Source organism: Cyclopterus lumpus, chromosome 15 (genome assembly GCF_009769545.1).
Source record: "Cyclopterus lumpus isolate fCycLum1 chromosome 15, fCycLum1.pri, whole genome shotgun sequence".
Classification (NCBI taxonomy): Eukaryota; Metazoa; Chordata; class Actinopteri; order Perciformes; family Cyclopteridae; genus Cyclopterus; species Cyclopterus lumpus.
In genome coordinates this window covers 22756030-22775861 of record NC_046980.1, presented here as the reverse complement: position 1 = coordinate 22775861, position 19832 = coordinate 22756030, and the positions used below count along the sequence as shown (strand labels likewise).

At 42.0% G+C, this 19832-nt stretch overlaps 1 protein-coding gene across 1 annotated transcript in view; it reads right to left on the bottom strand.

Moving 5' to 3' along the window:
• rasgrp3 (RAS guanyl releasing protein 3 (calcium and DAG-regulated)) overlaps positions 1–19832 on the bottom strand; it is an 81983-nt gene that overhangs the window by 57833 nt on the left and 4318 nt on the right. The window contains exon 2 of the mRNA XM_034552011.1: positions 588–726. The gene's annotated coding sequence lies outside the window, so the exon portion shown is untranslated. The remainder of the gene's footprint in view (positions 1–587; positions 727–19832) is intronic.

Below are 19832 nucleotides of genomic sequence, written 5' to 3'. Positions count from 1 at the left end.
CTGATATATCTCAATCCTCTGCCCTATTATAGAGCACTACTGTTGTCCAATAGAATCATCATCATTCATCAATGAACCACACTGTTAAACACACACACACACACACACACACACACAGTAGTTATTTTTAACTGAAATCAAACATATACTGTCCCACTGCCACAAATACTCAATAGAGCACCACATGTGCAACAAATGCACATCTTCATCCTGTTTTTTGTTAGAAATACATCCCATATGTGTGGGATGGTATGGCCGTTGGAATGTTGTGTTCACTGACATTCTGCTAGCAAGCCCAGTGGCAAAGCTGTGTTTTTACCTGGTCTGGTTATAAGTCGATTAAATGCACACTTCTAAAACATTATGCAAGATGTAGAGCACTGTGTTTACATACTATACCATTAAATGAGGTATTACAGATATTATAAGTTGATTTCGACCCAGGAATCCAAGATTAGGTACAAATGGAAACTCCTTCCATTTCCGTTCATACTAATAATCAAATCCCCACAAAGTCATTGCCACACAGGGAACCTTGGGTCTCAGATAGGTAATCCAGTCTTGCATTTCCTTCATATGTCACTTACCAAATTCATGAATGCATTGATTTAAGAGAGCATCAAGAGATGCTGCCTTTCCCAATGTGGATGATCCCATAGTGCCACGCTGGAGGAAGGACAGAGCTCAACTCTTTCTGCTCACTGCTCTGGACCAATCAGGGTGTTCCTGGGATTAGGAGAGAGACATCAGGATACGAGTTTTTATATCATAGTATGAGAATAAATGCCATGTGCTTGTTTTTGTGATCTTGTGAAGTCTAATTTACCACTTCGTTGTTTGTCATATAGCTTTAAGCGGACACTTGCTGTGTCCATTTAGTAAATCAGTCCACTCAAAGCTCCGCTAACCTGTATGAATCTTTTGTATAAACACCAAATATATTGAAGGTTATAACAAGCTAAATCTATTGGCACCAATGTCCAATAAAGGAGAGGCATCTATGGAAGAATCTACATCATTCCGTCTCTGTCAGCCATATGTGGACAATTTCCCATAAACAGGTGTGGTACCTAACATTAATAACATTAACAGTCATCATTTTATAGAGTAACAATATGTTTAGTAAGTTAGGAGCAATATTGACACAATAAACATGGATAACTTGTTGTATTTCAGGGTGGGCATGTAATACAATTGTATTAAAGCCTGATGCATTTATGTATACTATTTGTTTTCCTTTGTGACTCCTGATGGTAAAATGAAGTCACCTTCAAAGTCACTTATTATTTATTAAATATTACACCATATTGTGCTTTCATAGATTCCCACAATTGAACAAAAGATATGTCCATGGCATGTGTTATCTTTTTGCCAACATGCCACTTATGTAACGTGACCCTGAATGATTATTCGTATGATATTCACGTCATTTGGGCCCTCAAGGCCACGTGGATGTCGAGGCGTGTGTCCGTTAGACGTTGCCCTTCCGCTAATGTCGATGATGTTTCTTTCAATAACAGAGATATTTGGACCCATGACATGACATTTATTTCTTAAATTGATGATGTTTTTATCTGCTGGATGAATGCTATATGTCTGGTGGTGATATTTTTACACATTAAGGCAACGTTTTCATAATCCGTAATGACATTTGTACAGATGTCAGTGATATTTGTAACCACAACAATGATAGTTCTACTAACAACAAATAAATGTGAAACTAAAAACACACCTTTTCTGACTATTCCTTGAATAAAAACAGATTAGCACTTCAGTGGCTCTTACTTATGGTATTAATTATGATATTTTTGTAGTTTGGCTTTCTTGAAGAAACGTTACTTTCTTGATTCTTGTTGTTCTGAGTTTGTACTCGTGGTCGAATGCACTCAGCGTCAGCTAGATGATATGCAATGTAATGTAATGTAATGTAATGAATCTGCCTGAGTTGACATTTTTAACATTATTTCTCAAAACTAACCATAATAACCAAAAGCTAAAAAACCCAACACCGATGGGCCTTTCTTGCCTGACCAACAGGACGAGTCCACATCCAAGTCATGTAGAATACATATTTAAAATGATCTCTCCAAATCATGCAACCATTTGAGTTTAAGTAGCATCAATTCATTTATTTATTTCAATCCAATAGCCACGAAGCAACTTAAGTATTCATTTAATGTCACGTTTCTAACACCTGAGAAAAGTCTTGCATTCTATTTATGTATTCAAAGACAACTGAACACACACATGTAGAATTGTATTATATGCTGTAAAATCACTTTTTACTATTGAGTGTGTGCTGTGGAGCGTGTGCTGTCTGCACTCGCTAACCTGCAGCCACCTGTTTAAGTATTCTTTTCAGAAGGTGTGCCCCAGAACCCTCCTAGAAAGCTCAGTTGTTGGACCTTTGTATTTCTGAACCCTGCGTACTGCCATGCTGCCATGGCGATGAGACATGTGGGCAGGATGATGTGGGAGTCGGATTAGGATGAGCCCAGGATGAGGAAAAGAATGGTAATAGAGCATAAAGGTGATGCAGGAGCTTGTGGAAAGAGGGGCAACGAGGTAGAATGGGCAAACAGACCGACTGGCATGGAATATATTGTGTGTGTGTGCGCATTTACTTGATAAAAACACACAACTGCACAAATGACACTCATGTTGTGTGCATAAAATCATTTTAAATTGAACACGTGTGTGCACATAATTACCAGGTTTAAGGTAAATGTGTTCTATTTCAATCACCACACACACACACACACACATTCACACATTTTCTCAAAACACATTATCTCCCAAGTATATATTAAAATAAATATGAGAACTACCATCATCAGTTTTAAGTTTTTAATATTATATTTGTCTGTGTGTGTGTGTTTGTCTGTGTGTGTGTGTTTGTGTGTGCGTGTGTGTGTGTGTGTGTTTGTTTGTCTGTGTGTGTGTGTGTGTGTGTTTGTCTGTGTGTTTGTCTGTGTGTGTGTGTGTGTGTGTGTGTGTTTGTCTGTGTGTGTGTGTGTGTGTGTGTGTGTGTTTGTCTGTGTGTGTGTGTGTGTGTGTGTGTTTGTCTGTGTGTGTGTGTGTGTGTTTGTCTGTGTGTGTGTGTTTGTCTGTGTGTGTGTGTGTGTGTGTGTGTGTCTGTCTGTGTGTGTGTTTGTCTGTGTGTGTGTCTGTGTGTGTGTGTGTGTGTGTGTTTGTCTGTGTGTGTCTGTGTGTGTGTGTGTGTTTGTCTGTGTGTGTGTGTGTGTTTGTCTGTGTGTGTGTGTGTGTGTTTGTCTGTGTGTGTGTGTGTGTGTGTGTGTGTTTGTCTGTGTGTGTGTGTGTGTGTTTGTCTGTGTGTTTGTCTGTGTGTGTGTGTGTGTGTGTGTGTGTTTGTCTGTGTGTGTGTGTGTGTGTTTGTCTGTGTGTGTGTGTGTGTTTGTCTGTGTGTGAGGGTGTGTGTGTGTGTCTGTCTGTGTGTGTGTTTGTCTGTGTGTGTGTCTGTGTGTGTGTGTGTGTGTGTGTTTGTCTGTGTGTGTCTGTGTGTGTGTGTGCGTGTGTGTGTGTGTACAGTTGAATAAATGAACACATTGTTCTGGACTTTAATGGATCTTAGAGGAACAAAGCTTAGATTTGGTGATTTCAGAACGATCATCAGCCCAAACATCATATCCATGAGTCGCTGAAGTAGCATTGGACTGATGAATTATTCAAACCTATTAATAAATGTGAATGCGATGCAGTAACTTGATATATACGTCCTCTCCCAGTCAAGGAGGCAGACATGAGTGTCCTATCGATCAGCAAAAGGTTGCTCCAGTAATAAGTGTAGATAACTATTTATGGATCATGCTGACAATGGAAAACCTTCATAGATTCATATCATCAATTCAAAATCAATGCTGCACTGCTGCACTACATTTCTTTGCTATGATCACTGATACTAATTGGATATCCCGCAACCCAACCGATAACTAAATATGGCTACAATATTTATATATAGAAAAGTCAAAGATACCACACTTTAGAAGACATGGAATTATATTTGGGAATGGAAACAGCTGCCCGTGTTAATTCTGATGAGGAATTCCAGACAAGTGATCAATATATTGATCAGATATTTCTTAATTTTTTTTGACGACATGACGACCAGCGGGAGTGGGAGCGCAAGCACTTCTCTACCGACCCGGTAAAATCAACGGGGACAGATCCAGTATGGACAGTGATGGGAGTAAGGAACATGAGAACATCATGAGAACATCATGAGAACATCATGATACACATGAGAACGTGTGAACATCAGGACACACATGAGAACATGAGAACACCAGGACACACATGAGAACATCATGAGAACATCATGAGAACATCATGATACACATGAGAACGTGTGAACATCAGGACACACATGAGAACATGAGAACACCAGGACACACATGAGAACATCATGAGAACATCATGAGAACATCATGATACACATGAGAACATGAGAACACCAGGACACACATGAGAACATGAGTATATCAGGACACACATGAGAACATGAGAACACCAGGACACACATGGTAACATGAGAACACAAGGACACACATGAGAACACCAAGACACACATGAGAACATGAGAACACCAGGACACACATGAGAACATGAGAACACCAAGACACACATGAGAACATGAGAACACCAAGACACACATGAGAACATAAGAACACCAAGACACACATGAGAACATGAGAACACCAGGACACACATGAGAACATGAGAACATCAGGACACTCATGAGAACGTGAGAACATCAGGACACACATGAGAACATGAGAACACCAGGACACACATGAGAACATCATGAGAACACCAAGACACACATGAGAACATGAGAACATCAGGACACTCATGAGAACGTGAGAACATCGGGACACACATGAGAACAAGAGAACACCAAGACACACATGAGAACATGAGAACACCAAGACACACATGAGAACATGAGAACACCAAGACACACATGAGAACATAAGAACACCAAGACACACATGAGAACATGAGAACACCAGGACACACATGAGAACATGAGAACACCAAGACACACATGAGAACATGAGAACACCAAGACACACATGAGAACATAAGAACACCAAGACACACATGAGAACATGAGAACACCAGGACACACATGAGAACATGAGAACACCAGGACACACATGAGAACATGAGAACACCAAGACACACATGAGAACATGAGAACACCAGGACACACATGAGAACATGAGAACATCAGGACACTCATGAGAACGTGAGAACATCAGGACACACATGAGAACATGAGAACACCAGGACACACATGAGAACATCATGAGAACACCAAGACACACATGAGAACATGAGAACATCAGGACACTCATGAGAACGTGAGAACATCGGGACACACATGAGAACATGAGAACATCAGGAAACACATGAGAACACCAGGACACACATGAGAACATCATGAGAACACCAAGACACACATGAGAACATCAGGACACTCATGAGAACGTGAGAACATCAGGACACACATGAGAACGTGAGAACATCAGGACACACATGAGAACATGAGAACATCAGGAAACACATGAGAACACCAGGAAACACATGAGAACATCATGAGAACACCAAGACACACATGAGAACATGAGAACACCAGGACACACGTGAGAACATGAGAACATCAGGACACTCATGAGAACGTGAGAACATCAGGACACACATGAGAACATGAGAACACCAGGACACACATGAGAACATCATGAGAACACCAAGACACACATGAGAACATCAGGACACTCATGAGAACGTGAGAACATCAGGACACACATGAGAACATGAGAACATCAGGACACACATGAGAACATGAGAACATCAGGACACACATGAGAACATGAGAACATCAGGACACACATGAGAACATGAGAACTCCTTAAGCAGCCATATTGAGCAAAGTGAACGTCACTAGCAGCTGGACTCAGGATTTAGGTGAAGACACACAATGAGGAGGTGGATAAAAGCAGGCTCACTTTAACCCGAACAAGGTATTTGATTATTATATATTTATGATATTTATATTATATATTTACATTAGATGGTATTTATATATCATATTATACTGAATATTATTATATATACTGAATTGTATGAATAAGATGTCCTGATTATGTCAGTGTTGGAATAAATGTTACATATTTAACAACAAAGTAGAAATGCATGTTTGATACTTTGTTGCATTGAATCATACTGGGATGTTTGCTGAAATTGATTGGATGGCTACCAAAAAAAAAGCAGCCGCCACTGGATATATATATATATATATATATATATGAATGTAAGACGTATTCCCTTTTTCTGTTGTCTCTATTTTGATCTCCACAACTCTTGAGGGAAATATCTGGTGCACAAGCTGCTAAATGCTCCACTTTGTCCACTAGTTGGTCTCCTCTTGTGTGTCTGGTGTCTCCTCTTGTGTCTCCTCTTGTGTCTCTTGTGTCTCCTCTTGTATCTCATGTGTCTCCTCTTGTGTCTCATGTGTCTCCTCTTGTGTCTCATGTGTCTCCTCTTGTATCTCATGTGTCTCCTCTTGTGTCTCCTCTTGTGTCTCATGTGTCTCCTCTTGTATCTCAACTTGTGTCTCATGTGTCTCCTCTTGTGTCTCATGTGTCTCCTCTTGTGTCTCATGTGTCTCCTCTTGTATCTCATGTGTCTCCTCTTGTGTCTCCTCTTGTGTCTCATGTGTCTCCTCTTGTATCTCAACTTGTGTCTCATGTGTCTCCACTTGTGTCTCATGTGTCTCCTCTTGTGTCTCATGTGTCTCCTCTTGTGTCTCATGTGTCTCCACTTGTGTCTCATGTGTCTCCTCTTGTGTCTCATGTGTCTCCTCTTGTGTCTCCTCTTGTGTCTCCTCTTGTGTCTCATGTGTCTCCTCTAGTATCTCATGTGTCTCCTCTTGTGTCTCCTCTTGTGTCTCATGTGTCTCCTCTTGTGTCTCCTCTTGTGTCTCATGTGTCTCCTCTTGTATCTCAACTTGTGTCTCATGTGTCTCCACTTGTGTCTCATGTGTCTCCTCTTGTGTCTCATGTGTCTCCTCTTGTGTCTCCTCTTGTGTCTCATGTGTCTCCTCTAGTATCTCATGTGTCTCCTCTTGTGTCTCCTCTTGTGTCTCATGTGTCTCCTCTAGTATCTCATGTGTCTCCTCTTGTGTCTCCTCTTGTATCTCATGTGTCTCCTCTTGTGTCTCATGTGTCTCCACTTGTGTCTCCTCTTGTGTCTCCTCTTGTGTCTCCTCTTGTGTCTCCTCTTGTGTCTCATGTGTCTCCTCTTGTGTCTCCTCTTGTGTCTCATGTGTCTCCTCTTGTGTCTCCTCTTGTGTCTCCTCTTGTGTCTCATGTGTCTCCTCTTGTGTCTCCTCTTGTGTCTCCTCTTGTGTCTCATGTGTCTCCTCTAGTATCTCATGTGTCTCCTCTTGTGTCTCCTCTTGTGTCTCATGTGTCTCCTCTTGTGTCTCATGTGTCTCCTCTTGTGTCTCCTCTTGTGTCTCATGTGTCTCCTCTTGTATCTCAACTTGTGTCTCATGTGTCTCCACTTGTGTCTCATGTGTCTCCTCTTGTGTCTCCTCTTGTGTCTCATGTGTCTCCTCTTGTATCTCAACTTGTGTCTCATGTGTCTCCACTTGTGTCTCATGTGTCTCCTCTTGTGTCTCATGTGTCTCCTCTTGTGTCTCCTCTTGTGTCTCATGTGTCTCCTCTAGTATCTCATGTGTCTCCTCTTGTGTCTCCTCTTGTGTCTCATGTGTCTCCTCTAGTATCTCATGTGTCTCCTCTTGTGTCTCCTCTTGTATCTCATGTGTCTCCTCTTGTGTCTCATGTGTCTCCACTTGTGTCTCCTCTTGTGTCTCCTCTTGTGTCTCCTCTTGTGTCTCCTCTTGTGTCTCATGTGTCTCCTCTTGTGTCTCCTCTTGTGTCTCATGTGTCTCCTCTTGTGTCTCCTCTTGTGTCTCCTCTTGTGTCTCATGTGTCTCCTCTTGTGTCTCCTCTTGTGTCTCCTCTTGTGTCTCATGTGTCTCCTCTAGTATCTCATGTGTCTCCTCTTGTGTCTCCTCTTGTGTCTCATGTGTCTCCTCTTGTGTCTCATGTGTCTCCTCTTGTGTCTCCTCTTGTGTCTCTTGTGTCTCCTCTTGTGTGTCTGGTGTCTCCTCTTGTGTCTCATGTGTCTCCTCTTGTGTCTCATGTGTCTCCACTTGTGTCTCTTGTGTCTCCTCTTGTGTCTCATGTGTTTCCTCTTGTGTCTCCTCTTGTGTCTCATGTGTCTCCACTTGTGTCTCTTGTGTCTCCTCTTGTGTCTCATGTGTCTCCTCTTGTGTCTCATGTGTCTCCACTTGTGTCTCTTGTGTCTCCTCTTGTGTCTCATGTGTTTCCTCTTGTGTCTCCTCTTGTGTCTCATGTGTCTCCTCTTGTGTCTCATGTGTCTCCTCTTGTGTCTCATGTGTCTCCTCTTGTGTCTCATGTGTCTCCTCTTGTGTCTCATGTGTTTCCTCTTGTGTCTCATGTGTTTCCTCTTGTGTCTCCTCTTGTGTCTCATGTGTCTCCACTTGTGTCTCATGTGTCTCCACTTGTGTCTCTTGTGTCTCCTCTTGTGTCTCATGTGTCTCCACTTGTGTCTCTTGTGTCTCCTCTTGTGTCTCATGTGTCTCCACTTGTGTCTCTTGTGTCTCCTCTTGTGTCTCATGTGTCTCCTCTTGTGTCTCATGTGTTTCCTCTTGTGTCTCATGTGTCTCCTCTTGTGTCTCATGTGTTTCCTCTTGTGTCTCCTCTTGTGTCTCATGTGTCTCCACTTGTGTCTCATGTGTCTCCACTTGTGTCTCTTGTGTCTCCACTTGTGTCTCTTGTGTCTCCTCTTGTGTCTCTTGTGTCTCCTCTTGTGTCTCATGTGTTTCCTCTTGTGTCTCCTCTTGTGTCTCATGTGTTTCCTCTTGTGTCTCAACTTGTGTCTCATGTGTCTCCTCTTGTGTCTCTTGTGTCTCATGTGTCTCCTCTTGTGTCTCATGTGTCTCCTCTTGTGTCTCCACTTGTGTCTCATGTGTCTCCTCTTGTGTCTCCACTTGTGTCTCATGTGTCTCCTCTTGTGTCTCATGTGTCTCCTCTTGTGTCTCCTCTTGTGTCTCATGTGTCTCCTTTTGTGTCTCATGTGTCTCTTCTTGTGTCTCATGTGTCTCCACTTGTGTGTCTGGTGTCTCCTCTTGTGTCTCCTCTTGTGTCTCTTGTGTCTCCTCTTGTATCTCATGTGTCTCCTCTTGTGTCTCATGTGTCTCCTCTTGTGTCTCCTCTTGTGTCTCATGTGTCTCCTTTTGTGTCTCATGTGTCTCTTCTTGTGTCTCTTGTGTCTCCTCTTGTGTGTCTGGTGTCTCCTCTTGTGTCTCCTCTTGTATCTCATGTGTCTCCTCTTGTGTCTCATGTGTCTCCTCTTGTGTCTCATGTGTCTCCTCTTGTATCTCATGTGTCTCCTCTTGTGTCTCCTCTTGTGTCTCATGTGTCTCCTCTTGTATCTCAACTTGTGTCTCATGTGTCTCCACTTGTGTCTCATGTGTCTCCTCTTGTGTCTCATGTGTCTCCTCTTGTGTCTCATGTGTCTCCTCTTGTGTCTCCTCTTGTGTCTCATGTGTCTCCTCTAGTATCTCATGTGTCTCCTCTTGTGTCTCCTCTTGTGTCTCATGTGTCTCCTCTTGTGTCTCCTCTTGTGTCTCATGTGTCTCCTCTTGTATCTCAACTTGTGTCTCATGTGTCTCCACTTGTGTCTCATGTGTCTCCTCTTGTGTCTCCTCTTGTGTCTCATGTGTCTCCTCTTGTATCTCAACTTGTGTCTCATGTGTCTCCACTTGTGTCTCATGTGTCTCCTCTTGTGTCTCATGTGTCTCCTCTTGTGTCTCCTCTTGTGTCTCATGTGTCTCCTCTAGTATCTCATGTGTCTCCTCTTGTGTCTCCTCTTGTGTCTCATGTGTCTCCTCTAGTATCTCATGTGTCTCCTCTTGTGTCTCCTCTTGTATCTCATGTGTCTCCTCTTGTGTCTCATGTGTCTCCACTTGTGTCTCCTCTTGTGTCTCCTCTTGTGTCTCCTCTTGTGTCTCCTCTTGTGTCTCATGTGTCTCCTCTTGTGTCTCCTCTTGTGTCTCATGTGTCTCCTCTTGTGTCTCCTCTTGTGTCTCCTCTTGTGTCTCATGTGTCTCCTCTTGTGTCTCCTCTTGTGTCTCCTCTTGTGTCTCATGTGTCTCCTCTAGTATCTCATGTGTCTCCTCTTGTGTCTCCTCTTGTGTCTCATGTGTCTCCTCTTGTGTCTCCTCTTGTGTCTCATGTGTCTCCACTTGTGTCTCTTGTGTCTCCTCTTGTGTCTCATGTGTTTCCTCTTGTGTCTCCTCTTGTGTCTCATGTGTCTCCACTTGTGTCTCTTGTGTCTCCTCTTGTGTCTCATGTGTCTCCTCTTGTGTCTCATGTGTCTCCACTTGTGTCTCTTGTGTCTCCTCTTGTGTCTCATGTGTTTCCTCTTGTGTCTCCTCTTGTGTCTCATGTGTCTCCTCTTGTGTCTCATGTGTCTCCTCTTGTGTCTCATGTGTCTCCTCTTGTGTCTCATGTGTCTCCTCTTGTGTCTCATGTGTTTCCTCTTGTGTCTCATGTGTTTCCTCTTGTGTCTCCTCTTGTGTCTCATGTGTCTCCACTTGTGTCTCATGTGTCTCCACTTGTGTCTCTTGTGTCTCCTCTTGTGTCTCATGTGTCTCCACTTGTGTCTCTTGTGTCTCCTCTTGTGTCTCATGTGTCTCCACTTGTGTCTCTTGTGTCTCCTCTTGTGTCTCATGTGTCTCCTCTTGTGTCTCATGTGTTTCCTCTTGTGTCTCATGTGTCTCCTCTTGTGTCTCATGTGTTTCCTCTTGTGTCTCCTCTTGTGTCTCATGTGTCTCCACTTGTGTCTCATGTGTCTCCACTTGTGTCTCTTGTGTCTCCACTTGTGTCTCTTGTGTCTCCTCTTGTGTCTCTTGTGTCTCCTCTTGTGTCTCATGTGTTTCCTCATGTGTCTCCTCTTGTGTCTCATGTGTCTCCTCTTGTGTCTCCACTTGTGTCTCATGTGTCTCCTCTTGTGTCTCCACTTGTGTCTCATGTGTCTCCTCTTGTGTCTCATGTGTCTCCTCTTGTGTCTCCTCTTGTGTCTCATGTGTCTCCTTTTGTGTCTCATGTGTCTCTTCTTGTGTCTCATGTGTCTCCACTTGTGTGTCTGGTGTCTCCTCTTGTGTCTCTTGTGTCTCATGTGTCTCCTCTTGTGTCTCATGTGTCTCCTCTTGTGTCTCCACTTGTGTCTCATGTGTCTCCTCTTGTGTCTCCACTTGTGTCTCATGTGTCTCCTCTTGTGTCTCATGTGTCTCCTCTTGTGTCTCCTCTTGTGTCTCATGTGTCTCCTTTTGTGTCTCATGTGTCTCCACTTGTGTCTCATGTGTCTCCTCTTGTGTCTCATGTGTTTCCTCTTGTGTCTCCACTTGTGTCTCATGTGTCTCCTCTTGTGTCTCCTCTTGTGTCTCCACTTGTGTCTCATGTGTCTCCTTTTGTGTCTCATGTGTCTCTTCTTGTGTCTCATGTGTCTCCACTTGTGTCTCTTGTGTCTCCTCTTGTGTCTCATGTGTCTCCTCTTGTGTCTCATGTGTTTCCTCTTGTGTCTCATGTGTCTCCTTTTGTGTCTCATGTGTCTCTTCTTGTGTCTCATGTGTCTCCTCTTGTGTCTCATGTGTCTCCTCTAGTATCTCATGTGTCTCCTCTTGTGTCTCCTCTTGTGTCTCATGTGTCTCCTCTTGTGTCTCATGTGTCTCCTCTTGTGTCTCCTCTTGTGTCTCATGTGTCTCCACTTGTGTCTCATGTGTCTCCTCTTGTGTCTCATGTGTCTCCTCTTGTGTCTCATGTGTCTCCTCTTGTGTCTCCTCTTGTGCCTCATGTGTCTCCTCATGTGTCTCCTCTTGTGTCTCCTCTTGTGTCTCCTCTTGTGTCTCATGTGTCTCCTCTTGTGTCTCATGTGTCTCCACTTGTGTCTCATGTGTCTCCTCTTGTGTCTCATGTGTCTCCTCTTGTGTCTCCTCTTGTGTCTCCACTTGTGTCTCATGTGTCTCCTCTTGTGTCTCATGTGTCTCCTCTTGTGTCTCATGTGTCTCCACTTGTGTCTCATGTGTCTCCTCTTGTGTCTCATGTGTCTCCTCTTGTGTCTCATGTGTCTCCTCTTGTGTCTCCTCTTGTGTCTCCTCTTGTATCTCATGTGTCTCCTCTTGTGTCTCATGTGTCTCCACTTGTGTCTCATGTGTCTCCTCTTGTGTCTCATGTGTCTCCTCTTGTGTCTCCTCTTGTGTCTCATGTGTCTCCTCTAGTATCTCATGTGTCTCCTCTTGTGTCTCCTCTTGTGTCTCATGTGTCTCCTCTTGTATCTCATGTGTCTCCTCTTGTGTCTCATGTGTCTCCACTTGTGTCTCATGTGTCTCCTCTTGTGTCTCATGTGTCTCCTCTTGTGTCTCCTCTTGTGTCTCATGTGTCTCCTCTAGTATCTCATGTGTCTCCTCTTGTGTCTCCTCTTGTGTCTCCTCTTGTGTCTCATGTGTCTCCTCTTGTGTCTCCTCTTGTGTCTCCTCTTGTGTCTCCTCTTGTGTCTCATGTGTCTCCTCTTGTGTCTCCTCTTGTGTCTCCACTTGTGTCTCATGTGTCTCCTCTAGTATCTCATGTGTCTCCACTTGTGTCTCATGTGTCTCCTCTTGTGTCTCATGTGTCTCCTCTTGTGTCTCCTCTTGTGTCTCATGTGTCTCCACTTGTGTCTCATGTGTCTCCTCTTGTGTCTCATGTGTCTCCTCTTGTGTCTCATGTGTCTCCTCTTGTGTCTCATGTGTCTCCACTTGTGTCTCATGTGTCTCCTCTTGTGTCTCATGTGTCTCCTCTTGTGTCTCCTCTTGTGTCTCATGTGTCTCCACTTGTGTCTCATGTGTCTCCTCTTGTGTCTCATGTGTCTCCTCTTGTGTCTCATGTGTCTCCTCTTGTGTCTCATGTGTCTCCACTTGTGTCTCATGTGTCTCCTCTTGTGTCTCATGTGTCTCCTCTTGTGTCTCCTCTTGTGTCTCATGTGTCTCCACTTGTGTCTCATGTGTCTCCTCTTGTGTCTCATGTGTCTCCTCTTGTGTCTCCTCTTGTGTCTCATGTGTCTCCTCTTGTGTCTCATGTGTCTCCACTTGTGTCTCATGTGTCTCCTCTTGTGTCTCATGTGTCTCCTCTTGTGTCTCCTCTTGTGTCTCATGTGTCTCCACTTGTGTCTCATGTGTCTCCACTTGTGTCTCATGTGTCTCCTCTTGTGTCTCATGTGTCTCCTCTTGTGTCTCTTTAACATGTTACAATTAGAGTTCTTTCACCTGGGTCAACGGACCAATAATAAAGTGAAAAACAAAATAAATGATCATTTCATTTCCCCGAACCGTGACCTTTGTCCTGCTGAAGCTCCTTTCCTCGACTTCACAGCGGCTCCAGTCGCCGTATCGGCCAACAGCTGAGCAACCGAAATAGAAAGCCGAAGGCCCGGCACCGGCATCGCTGCCACGGCAACTCGTCGACCCTCCCGGCCAATGAAAGTCTTTCTGTTGCGTAATCACACCGTCTGTCTACGGGGCCCCGGTCCGTTGAGCAATACACGGGATTACTGCAACGCCAAGTACCATGAGCTAAATGTACTTTAAGTACTTATTATGGAGAAAGACTACTCTTTTTCAATGTTATTATATTTTTGTATATCATTAGATTCATATTTATAATGCATTAAGCAATATAATGATGTAGCTGGTGGAGGTGGAGCCATCTTTAATATGCTGTTATATCATTTTATGTACTAAAATATTCTGCAGATTATTAGCATAATGTCGAGAATATTTACCTAACTCAAACCATATAATGAAGTCTAGATAGTCATAATTAGAGCCTCTGTTTATAAATGCAATCCGATTATCATGATGTAGTTATCTTGAGTTGATCAATGCGAGGCAATTTAAATTATTTGAAGAGCCCAATATCACAAATCCCTACTTTACAATCTGTGAACATAAGACCTGAATTTCCCCACTGTGGGATCAATAAAGTGTACATTATTATTATCATTATTAGTTGTATTATTGTTATTATTATTATTGTTATTATTATTATTATTATTATTATTATCATCTGCAGATGAAGCCAGTGTCTCAGCAGGGAGGACCAGAGGAAATATGTAAACATGTTAAAGATGTGACCTACCTTATCATTTCATATTTGTCCGTAGAACCTTGATACACATATCTATCTACACACACTTCACGTATATTGATATTGATTTATATGATCTGATGCGCCTGTAGGAAGAAACAAATGCCTGCAATGCCTTTCAGTGTTTTCATTCATATACTTTTGAACACAATAATAATGTCTCCTTGATCTCTCTGATTGTCTTCATAGAGGAATAGATCTGATTATTAAAAATGCTCAATACTCAAGAAATGTTACAGACACTTTTGGTTAAAACGTCAAACCAGACTGACATTTACCGACAAGCCATTATGTTCTGAACACATGACAAAAGCCATAAAAAGTTTGTTGAGCCACACTTGAACGCACCGAAGCCGCTCTGAGGCCGACGTAAAGTATTCAACTCCCCGAGCTCGACGAGGAACTTATTTCACACAAAGATTTTTAAGGCCTCCTGTTTCTAAAGCATTTAAAAGCACATTCTGTACAATATTGATTTTTATCAGTGAACAGTTTGTGACAGTCAGTCACGTAAGTTACTAAAGTTTAAAGTTTAAACCAAGCGCCTACTTGGGGAGCCTTCGCACGCCGTGATGACGTCATTTTCTGGCGCACGCCAGCTTCCCTACGCCTCATAAGCGTTATGTATTTGACCCACAAAGTATGAATACATGTTTCCATATTCATATTCTTAAGGGCCGGCCTTGCTGGCTGCTTGAAGGATTTAGCATCCTCTCCAAATCCTGGTTTAGCTATCAAGCAAAGTGTGGCAAACTTTTGGATTCTGTTGTCAAGAGACAGCTCAAAATAGATTTTGCATTATCTGTTGCACAACAACATAAGTTGTTGTGACATTCAAGCGCTCGTCAAACGCATCGCTGCCAAATCTATTTACAGATCCACACCAGTGTGATTTGCTACTTTAAGAACAAATATTCAAATAGCAAACATTTGGGAACAAATAGTTTAAACTATGGCGAACAGACAATATTTGGGTTATTGGCTTTTGGTTGTCATATCATAACTGACAGATTTACATGAAATTTGCCAGAAGAGGGTGATTACAATGATAACAGCCATGGTCCCTCAAACTTGATTTCTATTACATTTGTTAAAGAAGTTTGAAGTCCATCAGAAATTTAAAATAAATGAGAAAATAATAAATATTCATTATTACCTGTTAAGTGTGAGGATAAAATCTTTTTTCAGAGTAACATATTACATTTTATAATCATAGGAAAACCTTCAACCCTATTTCTGATTGAAAACCTCTTGTGACCCTCGACTCTCCAGTCTGGCCCATGAAAAGAAAGCAAAAGAAAAGAGAATCCTCCTTTTGAACATGCATATATACATTATTTATGCAAACATATTTATACTTTAATGTGAAATAACAAAGACTTTGTTTGTTATAAGGAAGAATTTCTTCATCTTCGGTCGTGCCAAATACCACATCTATAAATGCATGAAGATATATGTGGATATATTTTGGGCTTCAGAAGGACAAAATGCTTTTGACCTGTCTGACCTGTTTGACCTGCAAAGGCAGATCAAACAGGTCATGTCTCTGCATGTAATGTGCAACAGATTTAAAATTGAGTTTCTTCATGTACTGCTCAGGACTTTACTAGCTTCATACATGATTATTTTTGGCAGGATTAAAACAACTTCCATTTTCATGGCGAATGGTGTTTTTTGCCATTGCGCCAAATGCACATAGTTTAATATTTTTTTAATCTTTTAATAGGATTTGACTGATAATGTCTCAAGATCATACTGCCCGACTATGGAATGAATCGGGTTTAATCTCTAGGAGGAATTTGTTCTTTTACAACTCCCCAAAACGTGAAAAAAGGCTAAAAATGCTGATATTGAGTGATTGACTGCAGCGCCCTCTAATGTTTGAATATTATGAAAGAATTAGGGTACGTTTAGGGATGACATGTGGACATATAATACCAATTTGGTGAGGATAGGTCAAGTAATTTGGAAGTTATATGTCTTTACATAGTAATTTGTAACACCCTCACATTCACACCTACTGGTCATTAACATGTCTTTTCGTGTGTGGGAGGAAACCAGATCCTCAAGAGCAACACTCATTACAGAAAGCCCCCCAGCCAGACAATATTTCATAGTTTCACAATACAGCAGCGCTTGCCTGTTTTTCTCACAATTTTCAAATGGAGTGAAACGTCTCGCATGAATTGCTGACTGGTTGTTTACGGACTCATTTGTTGACTCAATCTCAAGCGTCCTTGGCGTCGGACGTTTCTCGGAGCCCTCTGAAGTAAGTGTGGTATAAAATGTGACTCTTTAAGTCATGAAATATTAAGCAGATGTGTCAGTAAAAGGAGTCACTTCATGCTCGCTACTGACAGCGTGACGCATGAACGCCTCACAAACAACAAACAGGCCACTCTGAAAGTCTGAAAGTGTTCTCTCCACCACGCTGCCGTCACAGTGCGTAAAACATTAACGTGTTATATGTCAATTGCTACGGGACACACACACTGACACACTCTTGTGTTTTTCTTCCTTTTGGTTTCAGCGCTCAGCTGTGCATGTACCAGTCAGCTGTGCCCTTTAGCATGACTTGTGCTTCTCTGCCTCCACAATGGGTCGCTGTGTGTCTGCCTGTGGTTTGGGGATGCGTCATTCTGCGCTCTACAGTCCAGTGACATCGGGGGCTCGTAGGTGCACACACACACTTATGATCAGACACACACCTGCATACACACACAGTACATCTCCAACAAGCCGCACCACACATTAAGAAACTTTCACAACATGTAACAAAGTAAGACAGCGACTCAGGGCCATCTTGGATTTGTACAGTGACAGCCTGAACAACACACAATGAAGCCTGGGCTGAAAATCCACTCCCTAAAACTGTCCATCCCATTTTGTTCATTCATCTTCAAAAGCAAAAAATAACCTTAAATGTTGCAGAAACTATTGGTTGTAAAATATCACACAACAGTCATCATTTAGATTTCACAAGCAGTCCAAACTCACCCCCTGAACGGCAGCTAACAGTACGCATCCGGGAAAGATCTCAGAGATACTCAGACTGCTGCTGGATGGGGAGCAGAGGCTCACATGGTGGAGCTGATACTACGCTACAGTATGACCTCCTCCTGTTGGTAAACACAGCAGCCTGCCATGTGACACACACACACACACACACACACACACACACACACACACCACTGATTACACGTTACCCTTGGTTTTAATCTTAATCTTAACTATCACTACATGTCTAAATCCTAACTTGCACAATTTGAGAGGAGGAACAAATTGTTAATTATTATATTATATTATTATAAATATAAAACTGAGGTGAGAATATATAGATATATAGATATAAATAAATAAATGTATATATATAAATAAATAAATGTATATATATATATATATATATATATATATATATATATATATATATATATATATATATAGTGTAGTGGATAGTATAGGCACCAGAGCATACACATTCATTGATGTCAAAGTCCAAGACTTATTAAAGATTGTACAGATCGCTGCACAGCCTGCATTAATAAAAACACAATCACATCACCCACAGCAATAAAAATGTGTACTGTGGTCTGAAGTATGGTGAGCACATCCTTCCTTTATAAATACCAGTGTACACAAGGCTCTTTGTGCGCACACACCTACAGAGACCCACAGTGCGTTCCTCACAACACAATGCAGTATAATCATATCATGTATTGTGTTGTTTGTTTGTTCCAAAGTACCCAAACCTGAAAAATAAACTCTCCTCTGATACTGCAGAGTTGTTCATCACTCTACTAGCATCACATCACACATAGTAGTTTAATACAACACACATTGATTAGTGCAACTTTAATATCGGACTAATCTGCATTCGGCGAATTTCTTCATAAGAATTGAAGAAAGAAGATTTTGTCCCTTTAATTAAAAAAAGTAATATCATCCAACAAAAGATACAAAGGTGTGCGAAGGTACAACTACACTTCTTTAGAATAACCAGATGTAAACAATGTAAAACACATCACAGAGATGATTTTCATTGTAATTACGTGAATAGTTGCAGAAGCAATTTACCAAAAAGCCAGATTTACGTGTTTTACCTGAGCTCCTTTATGTAATGGAGCTGCTTATAGAAGGAACATCTAAGACGTGTGTTGTCACAGGGATGCAGACGCAGGCCGAGCCGGTGAACAGAGGGATGGAGGTTCAGAGCTTCAGGGCAGACAGGTCTGTGTCGTCTGCTGCTGCAGACAGATGTTACATCGACCTTGGGTTCAGACAGCCGGTACGGCGGCTTAGGCAGATGGGCTCTGAGTTTATGACTGTGTGTGTGTGTGTGTGTGTGTGTGTGTGTGTGTGTGTGTGTGTGTGTGTGTGTGTGTGTGTGTGCGTGTGTGTGTGTTTACAGCCACTCACTCGTCTTGTTTCATCAGTGAGTGCATAACTTCCACCGCCTGGTTAGTTAGTGTGGTTAATCCCCCGGCTGTACTTCATTAGCTTCTAATAAGATGTTATTAAAACGATTAAAAACACAGATGCATATTGCATATGCAGTTTCCATTCAACCCCAATCATCCCCTTCATCCTTTAACATGGCCGTGTGCTTACTTTTCACATTCAATCAAAGCCCAATAGAGAGTGAACTGGTTGATTAGGCCAGAACTGTGTCAGTGCTGTCCATAAAATATGAATCATAATATAACTACTTAGTGTAGAGACGTAAGGAAAGGATTTACAGGAAGGAGGCGGTGCACACATGCACACAGCAGACAAGAACAAAGGATACAACCTGTGGCTGCTGGCCAATAGAGGGCCACTTGTGTTTTGGAAATATGGAATATACCCAGTAATATTTGTGAAATAGAATATCCGCACAAAATATATGCTTTTCCTGCCCGTCCTCTCCGCCTGTCTGCATGTCTCAGCTGCGCTGGGGCCAAATCGATTTGGCCCAGAAGAGGCGGGTCTAAGAAGCAGTTAAGCCAATTACTGATTAAAGATATAAATTAGTGACATACAATGCAGCCAATCAGCGTCCTAAAATAGATTCAGCTTTGGGCCAAAGTCGACTTCTCTTCAAGGAGAACCGACCCTCTAAAATGTCTCCTCCAAGACTCGTTAGAGAGAAGAACTTTGGCGGAGGAACCACAGGTGAAACAACTGGGCCCAGATGAACCTCACAGGAAGACTACACACCTGTAGAGACCGGGACACCCGGAAGGTTTGGCTAGCTGGATGCTAACGTGCTAATGCCGTATTGTGCTTCTGAAATCAACGGGGACAGATCCAGCATGGACAGATACGGGAGTAAGGGAAGAATTAAGAAAACATGAGAACACCAGGACACAATATAATATATATTAATATAAACATGCTATATTATATTTTATATATATATATATATATATATATATATATATATATATATATATACAGTATATGTGATTTATATTATACGATATTCATATTTTATTATACTATATTTAGGATATTTATATTGTATATTTATATTATATGGTATTTATATATCATATT